The 19,235-nt window shown below is 37.3% G+C and overlaps 1 protein-coding gene across 2 annotated transcripts in view; it reads right to left on the reverse strand.

Annotated features, from left to right (window-relative positions):
* Tenm1 (teneurin transmembrane protein 1) overlaps nucleotides 1-19,235 on the reverse strand; it is a 710,827-nt gene that overhangs the window by 75,371 nt on the left and 616,221 nt on the right. The gene's annotated exons all lie outside the window — the stretch shown is intronic.

The following is a 19,235-nucleotide window of genomic DNA, read 5'->3' on the forward strand; positions in this document are numbered from 1 at the left end:
AAAATCAGCGGAGGCAGTGTCTGTCACATTTCTTTTAGCATGTTGATGCTAGGGCCACTGCTTATTTCCATGGTTGCATTAGGAAATAATTGACTTGGAAAGGGTGAGCGTTATTTTCAAGAACCTATATTTAGTTCAAAGGGAATTTGTAATACTTCTGATGAATTAAATGGAAGACTTTCCTCTGTATTACCTATTAAAAAGATGGGAGGGAAAGCTATGGCACTGTGCAGAGAAGGGCTAAGGTTCTAAAAGAAAATCAAGTTTTCTGATTTTTTCCCTCTTTTTCATTCATTTGTTTTAAAATGACATGCATGTACTTAACGTATTTTGACCAAATACCTCCACTCCTTCCCTCCAAGTCCTTCTATATTCTCCCAGCATGTTCCTTCCCAACTTTATGTACCTTTTTGTTTAAACCAACTGTGTCCAATTACTGTTTCCAATATGTGAGGGACAGTCAAGCTTCAGTGTAACTTTTGCATAATGTTAATTCCAGTCTGGTCACTTGAAACATATTTTTTTTTCAAATTTTTATTAGATATTTTCTTCATTTACATTTCAAATGCTATCCCGAAAGTCCCCTATACCCTCCCTGCGCCCTGCTCCCCTCCCCACCCACTCCCACTTCTTGACCTTGGTGTTCCCCTGTATTGGGGCATATAAAGTTTGCAAGACTAAGGGGCCTCTCTTCCCAGTGATGGCCTACTAAGCCATCTTCTGCTACATATGCAGCTAGAGACACGAGCTCTGGGGTACTGGTTAGTTCATATTGTTGTTCCACCTATAGGGTTGCAGACCCCTTTAGCTCCTTGGGTACTTTCTCTAACTCCTCCATTGGGGGCCCTGTGTTCCATCCTATAGATGACTGTGAGCATCCACTTCTGTATTTGCCAGGCACTGGCATAGCCTCACAAGAGGCTGCTATATCAGGGTCCTTTTGGCAAAATCTTGCTGGCATGTGCAATAGTGTCTGTGTTTGGTGGCTGATTATGGGATGGATCTCCAGGTGGGGTAGTCTCTGGATGGTCCATCCTTTTGTTTCAGCTACAAACTTTGTCTCTGTAACTCCTTCCATGGGTATTTTCTTCCCCATTATAAGAAGGAACAAAGTATCCACACTTTGGTTTTCCTTCTTCTTGAGTTTCATGTGTTTTGCAAATTGTATCTTGGTTATTCTAAGTTTCTGGGGAAACTTACAGAGCAGAAAGTGGGGAAAAGCCTCAAAGATATGGGCACAGGAGAAAAATTCCTGAATGGAACTGTAAAGGCTTGTTCTGTAAGATTGAGAATTGACTAATGGGACTTCATAAAATTGCAAGGCTTCTGTAAGGCAAATGAGACTGTCAATATGACAAAAAGACCACCAACAGATTGGGAAAGGATCTTTACCAATCCTAAGTCAGATAGGGGACTAATAGCTGATATATATAAAGAGCTCAAGAAGATGGACTCCAGAAAATCAAATAACTCCATTAAAAAATGGGGCACAGTGTGAAACAAAGAATTCTCAACTGAGGAATATCGAATGTCTGAGAAGCACCTGAAAAAATTTTCAACATCCTTAATCATCAGGGAAATGCAAATCAAAATAACCCTGAGATTCCACCTTACACCAGTCAGAATCAAAAATTCAGGTGACAGCAGATGCTGGCAAGGATGTGGTGAAAGAGGAATACTCCTCCATTGTTGGTGGGATTGCAAGCTTGTACAACCACTCTGGAAATCAGTATGGTGGTCCCTCAGAAAATTGAACATAGTACTACTGGAGGATGCGGCAATACCTCTCCTGGGCATATATCCAGAAGATGTTCCAACTGGTAATAAGAATACATGCTCCACTATGCTTATAGCAGCCTTATTTATAATAGACAGAAGCTGGAAAGAACCCAGATGTCCCTCAACAGAGGAATGGATACAGAAAATGTGGTACATTTACACAATGGAATACTACTCAGCTATTAAAAACAATGAATTTATGAACTTCCTAGAAAAATGGATGGATCTGGAGGGTATCATCCTGAGTGAGGTAACCCAATCACCAAAGAACTCACATGATATGCACTCACTAATAAGTGGATATTAGGCGATATACTTCTTATCCCTGAGTGGAAATGCAATGTGACCAGCCATCCTCATGCTCCTGTCACCATTTCTTCTCTTTCTGCTTCCATGTATTCCCTACCATAATGGGATGTATGCTTCTAGAACTTTACTCCAAAATGAATTCATTCTTTTTAAAGGTGCTTTTATTCATGGTGTTTCTTGTCATAACAATACACTTAATTAAGATACTCACCTAGGGACAATTTGTAAATTTAAAGTAAGTTGGGCTTGGTGTCACAAGCTGATAGTTCTAGCTATTCAAGAGGCTGAGGTAGGATGATTGCAACTTCAAGACCATCCTGGACAACTTAGGAAGACCCTGTTTTTAAATTAACAAAATGGAGGCTAGAGAGATGGCGTGAGTGTTGGAAGTGGATGGAATCCTGAGTGAATGTATATTATTGACGTGATCACTGCCATGTCAAGAACCCTAATGCCTCAGATACATGGAAATGGCAAAGCCATCCCCAGATAACGCTCAGAGGAATTGCAAAGGCTTTCTGTGTTGCAAGTTTGAATGTTGACATTTTATGCTGAAACTATTATCCTCTGTGAAGATTCCCACTGTATACTCTCCCACTAGAGAGATTTAGCTAATCTGCCTCCTCATTTGTGCTGTATATAATAAATGTGCCAACTTCTTGGACTGTTATTGATGTGTCTCTATAAGAGTACATGATCTATCAATCTAAGTTTTTATGTATATGTGTTTTTAGTGTCTTAATTTCCCATCACCCCAGGGGAGGTCAATCCTAAAGCTTTATAGGTTTCAGAACATAAGGATCTGCGTTCAGACCCCAATAACCTAAATAGCTTTCTTTGTATGGTTGTAACCCCAGTCACATGGGTGTGGAAATAGGGCAGATCATGGACAGGGGAGAGCTTACTGCTAGTCACTCTGAGCTAAATTGTACATCTCCAAATTTAGGAAAGAGACTCTGTATCAAAATATAAGATGGAGAAATTATTGAGAAAGACATTTGAATGTCAACCTCTGGCTTGCACATATGCCCACATGAGTGAGTGTATCCCCTACATAATGTACACATACATATACACTAACACATATCCATACAAACACAGGAAAATGGCTGAGGATATTATCCCAGTGCTAGAGAATTTCATGTTTATTCAGTATAACTGCAAAAAAACATCCAGCCCAATAATCTGTTCTTAGATGAGCTAATGTATTGGCATGAGGTTAATATTCAGATTTGGCTCAGGGATACAATTGATCAATCACTATGTTCCTTTTATTCTTAACATTTATAAAAGTTATAAAATTCATTTTAATTTTCCCTAAAAAACTCTTAAAACTTTTTATGTTGTTTTGTCAGTCCTCCAAGGATAACACTATATCAAAATAAGAGCTTCTTACATCAACGAATCCCTCTCTCATGTTTAAAAGTGTATATAGTTTTAATGAAGTCAATAAATGGACTCTTAATATTGGCTCAGTTCAAATGGCGATGGCATAGGAATACTTATCCCTCCCCCAAGAGCATTCTTGTTGATGATGATACAAGGGGAATGATAATGCTTTTTGTTTCTGTATGTGTTTTGGCAAAATCATTTTCTTAACTGAAAAAAATTTAATTTGGCTTGCATTAGGCCTCTGTCTTAAGACCTCCTTCTAAGGTCTCTATATGAAACATCACTGAATATAAAATTTAAGATTTCACTGTCATGAGAGGGTTGAATAAATGATCAAGACTGAAGCCTGGAGACAAAGGAGGGAAAGGCTTAAGTCTGAAGATAGTACTTCTAAGAGGTACGCTCAAACTGGGCGAACTCATGAGCCACATACTAAGTAGGTACTGAATGGCAGCATATTAGATTCTTTGAGGACTAAAGGATAATGATTCTTTGTATACTGAAGTAGGAATTAAGAGAAACAATAAAAATTTTAGTAAGAATGCTAAAAATAAACGAAATGTTGTTTCCACTAAGAGGTAGGAGAGAGTCAGATCTTCTGAAAGTGGTAGTAGGTTCCCACCTGATGCAGAAAAAGTAATTGTTCCCTAACTAATGGCATAGGGGAGGTGTTTGGACAGTTTTCCATTACCATAAAAAGAAAAGTATTGTAAGCAATCAACTTGAAAAGAGGAAGACTTTATTTTAATTCATAATTCTTTAAATTATAATCATGGTTGGTTGCTCCCTACCCCTGCACTGATTTAGGGCCTCTAGTATCAGTTCACAATGGGATCAACAGTGGTAAAAGAGCTTATTTCATTGATATACCTAGAAAAGGCAACGCCCTATTATTCCCTTCAAGATCACACCACCAATAAGAGGCCTGAATGTTTCTACTCCATCCTAGTAGTGCCATGTTGCACACTAAGCCTTTAAGACTTGGGTATTTGGGAGTCCACTTCAGATTCTCATGGCAGCAAATCTTTGCATCTTCATGCTGATAACAATGAAGGACAATTTTGTCTCCTGACTACTAGGCTGGTGAACTCTATCAGGGTAGAGAATTTGACCTAATCCAGGGCTTAACCCCTTTGCACTTGTGGTTATTTTATTTATTTACATTTCAAATATTATTCTCCTTCCCTCTCCCCCTGTCTAACCACTGTGAATCTATTTTTCTCTCCCTGTTCATGTCAGCTGACTTCCACACATGAGTGTACTTTGAAATACTCCTCTATTGCCTTCAGGACATATTTTTCTGACAGATTGTAGAATATTCTCCTTTTATACGTTTGCAAATCAACTTCATTTTATCAAGGCACAAGTTCCAAATATACCCTTTCCCGCTCCCTCTACCCCCACCCTTGGGGCTCTTTAATTAACTCTGATTGGATCACGTTTAAGCCTGGCAATGACAAAGAAATAGTAGAATGGTCTTTGAGGAACCTGTCTGATAGGTGTTTTGTGAACGTACCTAGGCATATTTTCTTTTGCTTATCATTCAACCATCCAACCAAACAACAATCACAAAAACAATTTCTCAAACCACAGTTTCACCAGTTTTTCCCTTGCGAGAATTAAGATATATTCAGTTTTCACTGGAAGTAAAATTCAAATTAGAAATTTCATGCAGAACAAAGAGAATTATTTTTGTTCATTATTTGGGGGAGGTTTTTCTTCCCATAATGAGAATTGTGGTAGCAATGCTGCAGTATGATGTATTAGTGCTTGTTAGACTTAGTGGGAGGACGTGACACATACCAAGTATATTTTAAGCCTTATTCTTCAGAGATGTGAAAGTGAGTGATTTCATATCACATAAAGCCATCTGGGGCTAGCAGAATCTGCAGATTCAATTTAGTTTCATATATTTACATTGTTGTATTCTAATTTCCAAACCTTGGTGTCCAATGTTGTAGGCATAATTTATTTTAACAATCACGTCCTTTGATGTGCTAACCAACAGTGTTTTCATTATCACTTATAATACAATACTCCACAGTCTTGGATAAGAAAAGATTTAAACTGCATTCAGAAAATCACTTCCAGGATTTAAAAATGCAAGCAGTGTTCATTCTTAAACCAAGCAAGGAAATATGAATCTCTGCACTTACCAAAAGTTCAGACAGTGATGCCACACACACACACACACACACACACACACACACACACACACACACACACACACACNGGGTATTAGCTATTAAATCAACTACAAAGAGCTAAATGCCACACACACACACACACACACACACACACACACACACACACACACACACACACACGCACACCAGCTTGAGTCCTCATACTTATGCACCCCCATCAAGGAAAACACTAGGCTCAGATGCCTGTATAGCATGCTAAGCTTGGAGTACATCTTTAGTTTTGTGAGAAAATAAATAAATCTCTGAAAATTAGTGCACATAATGAAAGTACTGACAGATCATAACCTGTCTCCATTCATCAGCATTAAGTCCCAACAAGCAGCTTCAATGAAGGGACCTGCTCATAAATATAGTGCATCCTGTAAGAGACATTATTCACAACATCTTAGGCAAAGTAGGGGACATTATATAATATCTGAACGACAGGCTCTTTTCTCTGTGAAGCATCACACTATATGAAATGGCTGCAAATTACAGGTGAAATTATTTGACTTATTCTCTTATTTTCCTCCAATGAATAAATAGTATCACTCTTAAGAAGGCAACTGCTAAAGCTGAGACAACCTGGATAGTTAGTAACAAACTTATCACCTGTTGGGGAGCAGGATGTTCCTGATCAATATTGAATGAAAGGGGGCACGCTGACAAGAACACTGGCAGTCCAGATGTGGGATCAGACAGCCTGAAAATAGCAGTTAAAACCCCATAACAGATAATAGAACAATCGAGGTTTTGATGTGTACAATGCCAATTTCAATTGTTGGCGGAAGATATCCCTGAATATCATTTAAAAATTATAGCTGTTGAGGCTACCTACATTTAAAACATTTCTATGTGAAGAGATGAAAGTTCTTTTTCAGATTATAAGTTTTGAACAATAGTCATAATGTCCTCCACATCTGTAGCTCTATCAACTAGAAAACTGAAATGTCATATTTTTCTTTCTTTACAAAATGTCATTTTTGTGTGTGAGAGAGTTAAATGGTTAAAACAACTTCTAGGTAATATTCTAAACTTAAAATGGTGTCAGCTTAATCTCTAGGAGTAAGAGCTGAATTGTGTGAGCAACATTCATTGTAAAGGTTCTTTTTTTTTTTAAGTCAAAGAGAGATAATTTACTTTACTTTGTTCATATACATCCAAATTCTCTTAAAATTGCTATCACATAAAGGTACACACATCTTAGACAGACACATATTTTCTTTAACTGATCTAGCTGTTGTCCTCTTAATTACCTACTGGGATCAGAAAGGGCCAAACAAGATTCTGCACATCTACACATCTGCACAATGAACCCATTAGTTTCTCTTGTTAGGTAGTGACTAATGAAGCTTCTAGAAATTGGAGGATTTTTAGGTACCCTTGTGTCACTACCAGTTAGAAGAAGACAGACTTTAATGAACAGCTGGGATGATTTCTTTGTGTAGTAAACAATGAAATCAGAATTTCTCCAATAGGAGACACCTAATAAACCCATTCCAGTACTGTGTGGCTAGTGAATGGTGTGAGGTACTTAATTAGATATTCTGCTTAATAAAAGTTATAGCAAGTTCAAAGCACTTCAGAGTTATCCCAAGAACAATAAGTTGGTAAACTACTTAGCCAAGAATCTTTTGTTTGAGAAAGACAGACCAGTCCAGTTTGGAGCATTTTGCTTTCTCTTCAGCTTGTAAAGCTCTCTAGCCTCAGTGGTGTTACAAGGCAATGTAAAGGACAGCTGCCCTCTCCCCATCAACGTATTTTGGTACAATCATATTGAAGAGTCTGTTTCTCCATTTGTTCACCATTTACTTTTTACCTGTTATCTGTTAGGCATTGTGCTAAGTACTAGAAGTATATGCAGTAAAACTAGGCATGGCATCGTCCACGAGGAGCTCCAAATGAATAGGGGTTATGGAGGGATAAAACAAGGAAATACAGTAGTATATTATACCATACAATACCATACCATACCATGCCATACCATACCATACTATAATATGATATAACTTGGGACAAGTTCAGGATATCCCAGAAGTGAAGACCTTATTATGCTTACAAGTGATAACCCAGGAATCTGAATATCTATCTGTCTATCTATCTATCTATCTATCTATCTATCTATCTATCTATCTATCTATCTATCTATCTATCTATCTCTTTATGAATTTAGGATAAAATCCAGTAAACATCCCTGAAAACACATGCAGGATGTCCAGTATACAATGATCATTTCCATTTGTGAGAGTATTATGTTTTTCTAGGTGCAGTGCTGGACTTTTTGCACATATATTCTCATTTAATAGTAATAATAATCCTGTGTAGCAAGTATTAATATCATTTTTAGGTGAGGAAATTAAGCCACTTCTCTTTCCTGAAGCGTTCTCTGCAAACTCTAATTCACTACAAGCTTTCTGTCTCCTAAACTGCAGAGGCTATCATCTTATTTATGTGTTTTTAATGTGAATTCGCCAAACACGATCTGCTTATGTAATAAGCTTCTTGAGGATAAAAATGTAATTTTCAGGTTTATTTTCATACTTTAACAAATCCAGGATACCTGAGCATAAGTGCTCAAGAAATCCTGCAGATTTATATACTAAATTTCCACTTGTTCATATCGGTGCACATCTAAACTTGAATAAAACAACGCATGCCAGGAGGTCTAAAGCTACATGGGGAGGCCTGTAAAATGAGTGTTGGAAGGATGCAATGATAATCTCTTTTTCCAAAGAGCATTGAGAGGAAGATAGTCTTTTCAATCAGTGATGATTTGAGTATGGAAAAAGGGGGTTTGACAACAAGAACACAGAGACGAAAGACCATTGATCAAATTAACTGCAAATGAATTTGATCTATGGAGATTGCAGTCTTGAATGGCTCTGTGCTCGCCCACAACAAACCCACTGTGCTCTGTCCACACAGTTTTGTGTTCAGGTCCTGTGACCTTATTCTAACTCACTGTGTCAGGAGATACAAGGAAACACAGATGGCTCAAGATTTTTCACTCATTTGCTTCACCTCATGTGAGAGAGCACAGAGAACATTGGCTCCAAGGTGAGGTTAGGCTTTTCAGAGTGTGTCTAGCACATACTTCTCATAGGAGTTTATGTAAGACTTTTTGCCATTTGCTGTCTTGGTTTCCTTGCCTATACATTCTTACCTACACAAAGTAAAATGTTCTGAAGATCACAAGAGCCATGGAAATGGAAGGGTTATGAAGAGGATAAAATAGAATGGAACTGCTAAGTGGCATCATAATTACATAATCATTGCTCTTATTCTTTGTGAAAATGACTTTCCCAAACTTAGAATCATAGACAATGGTTTCCATATAGGCAATAATTCAACATTTTAGGTCTTTATATCTTTATACAGTGGACTGATAAATAGTAGAAGATGTATGTCTCAAAAATCTTATGCAATCTCTGCCAGCACAGTGCCTTATGTTAGACTCATGACAGAGACAATGTAGGGGTTGAAAGCAGTTTTGTTAACTTGGAGAGAGATTCTGTACTAATGAACTATAGAGGTAAAAGCCTTCATAATTTTGTAAGCCAGTTAAAATTTTTATACAGATAATCAAATAAGTACAACTCCATGCTGTGCAATTGGTTAAGGAAGACTCTGGGGCAAGGGCAGTACTGGCATATCAACATTTTGTTATGAAAAATGACACCAGTATTGATGTAATTTTTTCCAGTGCTATATAGAAGTTGCTGTGTGTGCTGTGTGTATCTGCAAGAAAGAGTTGGGTAAGTAGATGATTGTAGCTCAAATTGTGTATTTCTTGCTTTATTTTTATGATAGAATTCTTCCCTAAATGTGTGACTGGGGTGTGATTTAAGGGGGACTTGGTCTATACAGGCTAAGATATAGGACATGACTCTGGTACAGTTTAAAGAAATGCTTCTGCAACCCTAAGAAAACAAGTACCTCCCAAGGTCCTTATATGAACAATTAGCGTAAGGAAGGAAAGTTCATTTATTGCCAATGGACCAGCAAAAAGCTAATTGCGATTGTTTCACTCTAGGGAAAAATGAGTCTCAAGGTATGTGAATGACCAAGATGTTCTAATAAAAAAAAGCAAACTAAGTAGAATACCTTGGCCCAAATGATCAGTAAAAGCAGGATATGAAGCAGTAAGCCAACAGTGCTTACTACTCAGAAAAGTAGGCTAGCTAAAAAAGAACAAAGTTTTTTTTTTTTTTAAGGATAATTATTTGTATGTTAGTGCTCACTAAAAAATAACACAGAAAGCCTGTTTAAGATTTTGCCACCATCCATACATCTTAACAAATGGAGCTACTTCTAGGAGAGATGTTTCCTATGTCAGGAGCAGTAGACAGACATTTGTAAATGGTAAGACAAGATAATGAGCACCAAGTGCATACAACTTTTCAGCCCTTTAAATGAACTTCAGGAGTTATCAAGGAAGATCAATTTGGGCACAATCAATAATGTGCAACTACAACAAAAAACATGTACATGTTAGCTCTCTCTATTTCTCACAGTCATATGGCAACACACATGACAGCTGAGGGCCAGCAAGATGGCTCCTTTGTTTAAGATGCTTGCTGCCAGCTATGAAGACCTGATCTAGAACCATGGTGGAAAGAAAAACCTGACTCCAATAAGTTGCTGTGTTCTCTTAAATCTGCTTTTGTTCTGTGGTATGCTTGTGTGCAAACACACACACACACACACACACACACACACACACACACACACACACACACAGTGTAAATAATTTAAACAAAAATATGATAGCTGAATTAAAGTAAGGTATCCAAGATATTCAGTGAGTTTCATGGAGCAACAACTTTCGGTATACCTCCCTGTCCCTTCGGCAAGTTGATCTAAAAGTTTGCTAATCTGTAGGCATGAGCAGGTTATGCAGAAAGGTATTAAAAAGCTAGACGCTTGCCATTTCCCATGACTCATCTTGGTCAGGCACCCCCCATGTCACTTCTATATCTTTCCGTCTCAAAACTGAGCTATACAGATATGTCAATGAGTGATATGAGGCGGGAGGAAATTCAGACTGGGAGGCTGTAGCTTGAACCTGTGTACTTAAACTCTCAGTACTCGGCCTTTCATCTTTGTCTAATGGTGGGAATAATGGCTGAGCTGCCCATGTCAGCAGATTACAAGAAAGGCCAAATGAAATAACAGCTGCCCTGTCTGTAAGATCTTTCCGAAAGGTGAACACTGATGATGTTAATACTTCTTTATGGTTTTGATTAACAGGTTTGTGGCATCATGCTGTGGTTTGTCTAGTACATGATTACCTATTTCAACATAGCTTGACTTAGATGGCAGAAGCCTCATGTGTAATTCTGTCAGCATCTGCTCCATGCTGACAGTGATGATCAATCTGGATAGCATCCTGTATTATTTTTTTTCCTAGTCAAAGCAGCCTGTGTGCTACACAGACTACATCACTTTTCAACCCCCATCATTTTGCCTGCACCATTTTTGAAGAGCTATGGAATGCAATTCCAGGTGGGTAAGGGTGCGGTATAAAGTGACATGAAGTTGCTAATCTAAAGCCTACATTCTTACTAAGAGGATGGTAGGTTTCTGGCTGGATCTAAGAACACATTTTACACCGAGCCTAGTAGCACATGCCTATAACTCTCAGCATTTGGATGCAGAGGCAAGGGTGTACAAGGAGGGTGTACTTACATAGGAGAATTGAGGTTACCCTAGGTTGCCTAAAACTCCAATTCAAATAAACAAAGAAGCAATGAATTTTATATGTTTAGTTATTAGGACAATTTCTTCTCCTTACAACAAGAATTAAACAATCCAAGTCTCATCTCTCATTTTAATTTTAATTTAATTTAATTTTCTCAATTAAATTTTAATTCTCTATTACTCTACTTGGCCCACCCTTTTGCTTCACTCTTTGAATTTCTTTTCCTTCTAGAGTAGGCTTAACCTATTATAGATAAAGGTTAAAATCTAATTCTCAGTTTCTTGAACTCTTGCAATGTTTAATGTTGATATCTTATAACCTAATGAGTCATCTCTTGTCTTCCCAAACAGATTATATTCTACTTAAGGGCAGGGCCATATTTCTTTTCTTTATTAATGAGTTTTGAATTTGCTGTTTGAAAAGCTTAACCAAATAGTGGAACTCAGATAATATTCTCCCTTTCCTTGTAAGATATACAGGGATGATGATGTGGATTTGGCAAAGTAACTAAAATCAGTGGGAACCTTATGAATTGCAGTGCGGAGCAACTGACACCAGTGTCTCATTGACATCAGTTAAATATATTGAAAGTATTAATTAAGATGATAGCAACTCTGTATATCTGTCTGATAACCAGGACGCTTTTATGTAACTGGCATTAGCATAGTTCCTGCATAAAGGATGACTTCATATGTGTATGAGATAAATGACTCAGGTCTTTATTAGAAATAGAACACTATAAGCAATTAGAAAATAATAAAACTGAGCCTTATAAATAACAAAAGCAAACAGAAGCATAATGGAATCCTGACAGATGCGATATTTTGAAGCTGCAGTGGTTCCATAATTCAATTGTCCAAACATCTCTAACTTTTTTAGGAAGAAGATAAGATCAGATTATGTATAGTTAGTTCACAGGCTGGTAGTTTGGGCCATCTGTGATATCTGGATAGTATCCTGTAAATATTTAAACCAATGATTTGAATAAAATCTTAATGTCAAAATTGGACTAGTTATACTGCCCAGCATTAAACACAAAGAAGGTTTTACACGTAAAACTGTGGTTCCATTTTCTTGCTTTAGGAGCTTTAGTTTTTATATCATTGAACATAGCCCCTGTTCAGCCCATTCTCCCTAGACTTGCCACCACCCGCCCCCATTTTACTACTTTGGAAAAGGTGAGAAGGCACCTTGTGAGACTAAGTCCTAAGGTCAGGGCTAGGGCAGTTCTGAGTTTACTTTGTTCAAGATGATAGAGAAACGAGCATAGAACGCAGTGGTAAAAGTGTTGGCAAAATCTATTCTGACAGATTTTGGCTTGGGGAGGGACAACGCAGTTGTGTCACTCTGTTAGTATGGTTTTAATTTTCTAAGGTTAGAGATGCCTTCCAAAATGAGAAATGGTTCCTGGCTACTCAGGGAAATTACTGTTATAATCAGCTTCTTTTCCTGAGTAAATACTGGTAAAATTGGGCCACCTACCTACCTTCCTTCCCCGCAAATCCATTACACACTTTAACAAGATTTTGCAAAACTAAATGAAATAGCTAGTAAATGAAACTGGAAGAAAAATAGAGCAAATAATATTGGGACTTCCTCGCTAGGCTTTGATATTTGAGGCTTGAAGATAACCTCACATTTGAGTGGTTAATCCTGTGATTCCTCAGGGAAAAACTTTAAATGGGCCAGAACTCACTCCCAAGGAAACAGTGACTTTGGGTAATGATAAAGTTGACTCATTACATTGATGCTTTTCTCAGGAAGTTTGCAGTCAGCCATTTAGGGAACTCTGAGTATGGGCATGTACTAAAAGTGCCAGTAAGCCTGCAACTAATAGGAGAGGCTTAAATCCACAAAGTTCATGAAATAAGAGATGAATAACAGTAACCAGATAGTGCTCAAAAGACCCTGTTTTCAGGCCAGTGTTCCTATGTGTTCTCACATATTCTTACCTGTGCCTCATATATTGTGAAATATTTTGCAAGGAAACCTTGTTTAAAATAACAAACTAAAATTTTTTTTTGAAATGTAATTGTTAGGTGTAAATTTTCAAGTTGTTTCCTAAGCCCCCTTCTGATTCTAAATGTTTCAAAACCACACAACATTTCAAATAGTAGACAACTCAGAACATAATACTACTAACATTAAAATTTCACACATAATATATTAACACATAAATATATAACACATAAACACATAGCACATAAATATAAAAATAAATTGTTCCTGCATTTCAAAGCAGAAAATATCATGGATATAATAGCCCAATCACTACTCTACTTACTTCCTTAGAGGTACCACTACTGAAGTTAGTGTACATCATTCTTAGGCATTTTAAATACATTGATGCATGTCCATATATCTCCAAATGGCACCTAGTACTAGTTTTGTGCATTCTCAGTATATGTAGGTGGAGGAATAGGGGAACAAATTTGATCAAAATGCTTTGTATGCATGTATGAAATCTTCATGCACTGAAAAGATTGTTTTATACCGTTGGACTCCATAACAAGTTGGTGTTTGGCATGTCTGAGACCTTAGTTTTGATATGTGACACCACAAAATATCCATATAAAATACATATGTGCCAGTTGCACACAATGTGACTGTACTTATTGCTTGAGAAATATATGTGTAAAAGAGTTAAAATGGTAAATATTATGTTTTATACCACAAGAGCATACATTAGGTAGGGAATAATAATTCTTTTGTGTAAGGAAAAATGGTATAGGTAAGGATAGACTCACGAAACATTGCTAAAAGAGCTTACTATTAGAGGGCTGTGTTTATGGGAAAGAAGCCTGAATGTTTCTATTCATATCTTTCTCTACAGTTCCAATTTTCACACAGTAGAGATTAGTATTTGTCAAGACCATTAGGCTTAGCTAGATGGGTGATGAAACTATGGATGACTGAAAAGTTTTGTTTTTTTTATAATATGAAATTAAAATACTTTTCCTATCAGGCTGTGAGGACTGAAGTGCCTTTTATTTACACTTCTTTCTTGCCTTATGATACGATCCCTGCATCAGGTGTCTTTTCAAATGCTCAGATGAGAATAACACATTGTTAACTTTTTTTATTCTCTTTTTTAATTATTATTTTCTTTATTTACATTTCAAATGCTATCCTGAAAGTTCCCCATACCCTCCCCCTGCCCCCGCTCCCCTACCCACCCACTCCCACTTCTTGGCCCTAATATTCCTTTTTGAAGAGCTGTCATTCATGAAAACAAAGATCTGTGTCTCCAGAGATCAGGCTATAGGACTGCATACTTCTTGTGTGTGTGTGTATGTATGTATGTGTGTGTGTGTGTTAAAATACTGTAGGTATCTATAAATGTGAACACTCAACAGCTGCATTTTACTTCATAAATAAGCACTTAAGTAAAACATAATATTTTGTGTTTTGTTGACAAATAAAAAATAGAATAATTCATTATTTTGCAGTGCTGAAACTCGACCCCATAGGTCTGTGTACACAAGGAAAATGTGCTATAATCTCCATCCCTACTCAGAAACTCAAAGAGAATAAGATCAAAATGAATTACAGTTCCTTGTAGAGCAATGATCATAGATATTTAGACATGCTTCCTTTCAAACTTTTCCCACCACATGATGTGCATTCTACTGTCTGCACCTTTATAGATTAAGCAGCACATGCTGCTTTGTGTTCTCAAATTCTCACTGGATATAAGTTTGTATTTTCACTCAGATGTGAGTAAGGTATGAGGGGAAATGTGGGGATAATCAATCTTTGGATGCATACAGGAAGGGGGACATTCACTTTCTGTAGAAACATTTAAAATGGTAAGTAGTATAAATGGTGGGTCTGGCTTTTTTTTTTCCATCACCATTTGCTAGAAATTCTAAAAAAATATCAGCAAGAAAAATCTCAGCTCCTGGTGCCATCTTTCTTTAGTATACTAATGTATTCTTATCTGCTCCTGATTGGGGTGAAGGAAGAGGGGAAGTTAGATTTATATCCGGGGGAGATACAAGCTGAGGGCTGCAGGGAGTCACTGAGAGAAAAATAGAGGAGACATTTAAAACGTCCCCCACATTACCAGTTTGTGGCTTGCATTCCAGCATAGATAACTTGCAAAAACCTGCTTTTCTCTGACTTAAAACCCAAACGGCAGCTGTGTTTCTTGGATATGCCATCTGTAATCCTTGGATGAAGTGGCCCAAAAAATTGCAATCAATTAATGGTTCAATTAAAAAATAAAAATAAACATAATTACTCCATACTCAGATGTGATTTAGCCCATGGGGATGTTAAAGTTACAGATTTTGAGAGATATCTTGGTTTACTTTATGCTGTTGAAGTTTTACTATGTACACCTGTTGGTTTATTTAGTATTTCTAGAGCATTAATGAAGCTAAAAACACCCCATGCTGTTGAGTTAATATTTAGGATTCCCTGGAATGTCAATGTGCTGTAGACATATTTCTCCAGAAATCACCAAGCCATAGTAGACTCATAAGAAAATGACACTCCATTTCTTTGATTTCATGCCTAACCCTATACATTTGGCAAATGTGGAATTACTGGGTCATCTTGTACTGATCTGAGAAGAATATGGGGCCTATGATCAAAGTTTTAACTCCTAATACTCTTTCATGTTTTAGAGTCTTAAAAAACAAACATTTTACATGGAAGGAAATGTCCTAATTAACTTCTGAAGAATTTGTACATTAAAACATCTTACCCTGCTGGAGAAGACTGATGAAGCAAACTTACTACCTTCTGCTGAAGAGAAACTGTATTTAGAAGGAACTTGCTATTCTCATAAAACTTTTAATAGGAAGAAGTGAATCAAATTCCTTAATTACCATTTTATGGTTGGTAAAAGGGCAAATTACATGCCATCCATTTCTAAACTTCTAAATGTCTCTGGTGCTTTTAATTAAAGCTGCCATCTAGAAACTACGCAATTAGTTATTTATAGGTTACCATAATACACCGCTCAAAATACGATTTAAATGATTTGCAGCCTGTTAGGGTGTGATATCTGTCATTATTTTATTTTTTTGGCTAGAGAGTTTGCTTTGGATCAGTTGAGGTGATTCTTAAGTGGACAGACAGGAAATGTAAGACACCAATGTGCTGTGATAAAGAAGTAAAATTAGTTTGGGTAAGTGGTCTTAAATAAGAAACATTATAGTCCTATGCTTCCCATCTTTAAATGGAGGGGGAAATAAGTTACATTCTTGACAATACTGTGTAGATGAAGTATAGTCACCCCTCTTTATATACATATTCTACACCCTTGGTTGCAATCAACCATAGATCGGAAATATTAAAAAGAAATTGCATCTGCACTGAATGTACATAAAGTTTTTCTTGTTACCATTTCCTAAACAATACAATCCAACAACCATTTACATAGCATTTGCATAGTATTAGATATTATAAGTAATCTTGAGATGATTTAAAGGATATGAAAGTATGTGCATAGATTACATACAAATACTATGCATTTTATATAAAAGACTTGAACATCTTCCTTGGATAACAATGGATGATTTTATTTCATTATTAATCCCATACCTTTCCCAACTTTCCTGCTATTCTAGCACATATCTAGCATCGGATTTTACTGTGTGTTGCTTTGAGTAGGTCCTACCTGCTGTCTTCAGGTGATCTTGTCTCTCTAAACAAAGTTTCCATAAAGTAAATTAGTGTTGAATGAATGGGCTGCTGCCCCAGATAATTCCCATCATTGAACACTTATTTCACATCTGAACAGACTTCTTCCAGAATGAATTTTATGATGAACTAAATGGGAATTGTTTTGGTTACACATGGACTTGTGGGGCATTACCTAACACAAACCAGAACCAGAACTTATTTAAATCACACACAATAGCTACATCCTAAACTGTCTTAACTCTGGATTCTCTTGTGGCACCATCCCTTCCTAGGATACAGAGCATACCTTTTTCCAAAGTCACTGATCCAGTGTGCTGGTAACTATTGTAATCATTATTAGTAACAAAACAACACTGATCAGAACCATAGTTACTATTTACAGTGTACACACTCCATTCTAGCTATTTTATTAGGTAGTTTATCGTTTATGCAATTTATCGAACAAATCAATTGTGTGGTTACTATTCATTCTCTCACTTTAAGGATGAGGAATCTGTAGCTTAGAGAAAATTAGACAAATTTCCTAAGAGTGAAGAATCTTGGTTCATAATTAGATTGGTTTGATTTTAGAACTTAGGCGGTCATCATCATTTAAATATTATAATGTTTCACTGAATCTGATAAGTACATGGTAGTTAAAATAATCACTTCTATGGCTTATAAATCATGAAGACACCTAAAAAACGAGCTCAACTACAGATGGCAGGAAAAGGCAATTAGCTGAGGTCTTGTTGTCTGCTTCTTTACTCACCAAGAGCATATGCCTTTTGAATTGTAACAGAAAAGTCAAAAAAGTTAGAAAAGTCCTAAAGTTACAGCTGCTTGCACAAGACAAGGTTCTATTCTTCTGATTATCATAAGCAGATACATTAGAGCAAGTGAATACAGAAACCAGGTACATTCTCATTCTGGTTGGATAATAGATGCTGGATGTCCTCTGATGTAATTACAGTAAGTTTTAAGCTCACTAAGAACTTAGTTTATGAAAGAAATTTCCATGAATACAATGTATTTCTATATCCTTTCAATGGCTATATTATATTTCTTTATATGTGCCATATGTTATCAAATTACAATTGAACCAATCCCTAGATGGAGCAGACTCTGGATGGCCTTTCCTTCAGTCTCTGCTCTACACTTGCTGCTAAAATCTCACGGTATTATTAAGGGGTAAAGTTTAAGAGTGTCAAACATATTTTCCATAAGACACTTCTAATTCTAACCGAAGGATGTTGAACTAGAAAATTGGATGGCAGGCACCTTGCAACATAGCTGGGAATGTAGCTACAGTGGTGACTATTGATATTACTCAGAAAGCAGATTTGATTTACAAGAGTCTCTCAAATCTTTCCTACTTATTCCAATGTCTGATGTTAATTCTCTCATTTTCAGCAGAAAAGATCTATTTCTTTGAAAACCTGGGATCCATGACTCTTACACCCCTTATCTTCATCCTTATCTTAGGACTATGTCTTTATTCTCCTTCCTTTATCTCAGTTCTTTAAAAAAATATTTTGAAACCCCAGTGGAGGCAGCTGACTGCTCTGGAGGACTCTCCACACCACAGATCCTCTGGATCATGGTAAATGGAACACAATCAACTCCAGAGAATCCAGCAGGGGTTTGTGGCAGCAGGAACAGGGACAAAGGAACACTGCCCACTCAGAGGCGGGGTTCAGGTCCTGTCGCTCAGCCACCCCTGCCATCTCTCTTCTAAACCCCAGCTGAGACAGCTGAGCACTCAGGAGGGAGGACGCTCCACACCACAGGTCCTTGAGACCACTGATCCTCTGGATCACGCATGGAGAGTCAGCCTACAGGGAGGGCTCTGACCCTAAGATTCAGAAGGAGCATCAGAGCTCCAGACTTCTGGACACCTGCCTTGCAGGAGGAGAGCTTGCCTGCAGAGAGTGCTCTGACCAAGGGGACTCAGGGGAGAGCTGGATTCCCAGGAGTGCTGACAGGGGCTAACAGAATCACAGGAGGATCAAACTCCAGCCATAGACAGCTTGAAAATTAACACCAGAGATTTCCAGATGGTGAAAGGCAAACTTAAGAATATTACTAAAAGAAACCAAGAACACGGGGCACAATCAGAACCTAGTACTCCCACCACAGTGAGTCCTGGATACCTCAACACACCTGAAAAGCAAGATGTGGATTTAAAGTCATATCTCATGATGGTGGTAGAAGATTTGAAGAAGGACATTAAT

Source organism: Mus pahari, chromosome X (assembly GCF_900095145.1).
Source record: "Mus pahari chromosome X, PAHARI_EIJ_v1.1, whole genome shotgun sequence".
NCBI classification, from domain to species: Eukaryota; Metazoa; Chordata; class Mammalia; order Rodentia; family Muridae; genus Mus; species Mus pahari.